This window comes from Amyelois transitella, chromosome 21 (genome assembly GCF_032362555.1).
Source record: "Amyelois transitella isolate CPQ chromosome 21, ilAmyTran1.1, whole genome shotgun sequence".
Lineage (NCBI taxonomy): Eukaryota > Metazoa > Arthropoda > Insecta > Lepidoptera > Pyralidae > Amyelois > Amyelois transitella.
Window position 1 is genome coordinate 6885325 of NC_083524.1, and position 3261 is coordinate 6888585.

Consider the following 3261-nt stretch of genomic DNA (forward strand, 5'->3'; position numbering starts at 1 on the left):
AGTTACAAAGTCGGGAATGAACTGGATACCCGAAAGTGTTTGCGTAGCGTGCTGATAGTTCGCAAAGTTGAATGATCCGGAAGTAATTGTAACTGAAGTGAACTGTAGTTCACTATTTTGAATAAAAGTTCAAGGCATGGAAATTAAAATACATACATAGATACACAAAATCACGCCTCTTTCCCGGACGGGTAGGCAGAGTAAACATCACTCCACTGGCCACGACCTCTACATACTTCTTTCGCTTCTTCCACATTCATAACTCTCTTCAAGCTCGTCTCTTGACCTAAGTATTGGCCAAAACATATCCGATTTGATCAAGACATAAATATATTTAATATATATATATATATACATATATAGCTTTGTACTGCTTGGTTCCCGGAATAAGATAACTCCATCACTTTCTCGCAGAAGTCGCGACTAAAGGAGTAGACATTTCATCTAGTGTTCACCCTTAGAACCCAGTTTGGGGTTGGATTTCCTAATAAGTAGGGTAATGGAAGTCAGATGGGTGTAAAAAGGTAGAAGGAGGGCTGAGTTATACTACTTCATAAAAAAATTCCAAGCTGGTCTGTTAGCAAAGTTAAAAAGGTCTGTTAAAAATCATAGTGTATACCAGCTGCAACTCTTTCCGTGCAGATTGTAAAGGCAATCAAGGGAAAGACAAATAAACTCGGAATTCTTCGTTAGATGACGGGCTAGCAACCTTATCATATTTGAATCACTATACCATACAGCTAAACGTGGACATAGCATTTTCATACACATACAGAAACTGTCTGTCTGTCCCGGTAGGGATAAATACATGATTGTATGTATGTATGTAGTACATATTACAATTACAACATTTAATTAATAGCAATCTTTTTAATTCCATCCAGCCTCGTAAATATATTATGGTTTTGTTTGACATTTTCAGTCGGTTAGACTTAGATGGTCATCAATTATTTACCTAACCTTCTACTGAACGTTAGTTCAAAGGTCAAAGTTATCTTCAATTCTATTACTCTCTCAACAAAGAACAAATATTGGAAAAAAGTTGCTAGTACAAATAATATGGCTGTTTATTTAGCAGCTAAAATGACTCTCTTATTTGTTTTTCATTAAAGTTTTCTTATAAGTAAGTTGTCTAGTGTGCTAGGTTATCAAATGTATAAATAACTGATTAGAAACTTTCTAGTTGCATTATACTATTTATAAATAGGTAATATATAATGGAAGAACATTCTACCATGCAGACGAAGCAGTCAGTGATCATTAAAACATGTTTCGACACGTCCGAGATAAAATAAAGGTACCTACGTTACTTGCGCGTTTTATACCATTATTATCTATAGTATAGATCTCTAAACACTTCAGCTTTATAATATTAGTATAGCTATCTAATATTATAAAGCTGAAGAGTTTGTTTGTTTGAACCATTGACGTACTATATGATCGAAGGTTTGAACGCGCTAATCTCAGGAACTACTGGTTCGAATTGAAAAAATATTTTTGCGTTAATAGACCATTTATCGAGGAAGGCTTTAGGCTATATAACATCACGCTGCAACTATAACGAGCAAAGAAATAATGAAGTATGTGAAAAAAACGGTGAAAATTATTTATCCTTGGGGGCTTCAATGATGCCCAAAATAACTATTCCACGCGGACGAAGTCGCGGGCACAGCTAGTTTATAAATAATACAAATAACACAAGGAATATTAAACTAAGACTCTAAATGAGACTTACGCCAGGTACATAATGACTTTTAGTCATTATGTACCTGGCGTAAGTCTCATTTGCGTCCCCTGGTCTCTGGCCCGAACCCGGGGCACGCTTATAATTTCTATACACGAAGTCACTTCGACTTCTGTCGGATGTTAAAGCCTTTACAGGGCAACCTAACTGATAATGGACCATGGTCACTTATTCAGTTATCTGATTGTGCAGTTAGAATACCGTCACATTTTTCCTATAATGTATGCAAACAAACTGACGTACGTTAAGAAAATGAGTCATTGGTTTTTAAGTCTGGTGTCGTGTGGTTTCCGGCACCAATAAAACTAAAGAATAGAACCACTCCTTGCCTTTCCCATGGATGTCGTAAAAGGCGACTAAGAGATAGGCTTATAAACTTGGGATTCTTCTTTTAGGCGATGGGCTAGCAACCTGTCACTATTTGAATCTCATTTCTATCATCAAGCCAAAAATCTGAACGTGGCCTATCAGTCTTTTGAAGACTTTGAGCTCTGTCTACCCCGGAAGGTGACTATATGTATGTATGTACCTTAACCGTTCCCAGAAGCAGTAAGCTAAGTACTCATAAATATTTATAATTTTGACTTTAATAGTCAGAAGGGAATTTGTTTTATAACGTTTAACTTCTGTTGCAAATTTACTGTACATCTTATCCTACTCGTATGATCTTTTATTAGTTTGGTAAACACGTGAAAGTGGAATGTCACGAGGCAAAACAATTTCGTTTCGTGTCACAGGAGTTTTATTTCGGCTATCGGGTACAAATCGGAAGCTCTTACTGAACGATAGGTTAATATTGATAGGATTGATAAATTTATGATATACCTACTAGCTTTTACACGGAGAATAACATAATATATTCTATTTGTGTTTCAAATGTTATCGAAATCGGTTTACAAGTTTTTTAATTTTATTCGTTACGATCATACAAAAATAAAAATCTCTTTGTTATTAGTGTGAATCAAGATAAATAATGACAGATTTGCTGATATCAACACAGATCATTGTACACTTTGCGGCATATGAAGTTTCGTGGTATGCCCATATTTTTTGTAAAACAAATGTCATGCAGCTAATTTCGTAATGTAAATCAAATCTATCTAAATAAATCAAATTATGGTCGGTAAGGATCGGTAACTAAGGAGCCCTACGAGTAGAGCAATGAGTTCACAAACGAAATGTAAGGTCTTGTCCACACTAGTCTAGCAACAAAACCGAAAGAAACAAACTTTAAATTGAGTTGGTGTCATGTGGTCCGTCAGTCGACCTCGCAATCCACAGACAAATTAGCTTCAGGAAATGTTTAAGCAATAAAAATGTGGGTAATAAGTTTATACGTTGCCCTATTTTTATGCCGTGTTGTTCCCAGCACTTTAGAATAAGACCATTCCATTTGTTACCCATAGATGTCGTAAAGGGCGTCTAAGGGAAATTATAATAAACTTGAGATTCTTCTTTCAGGAGATGGGCTAGCAACCTGTTAATATTTGAATCTCAATTCTATCATTTAGCACAGC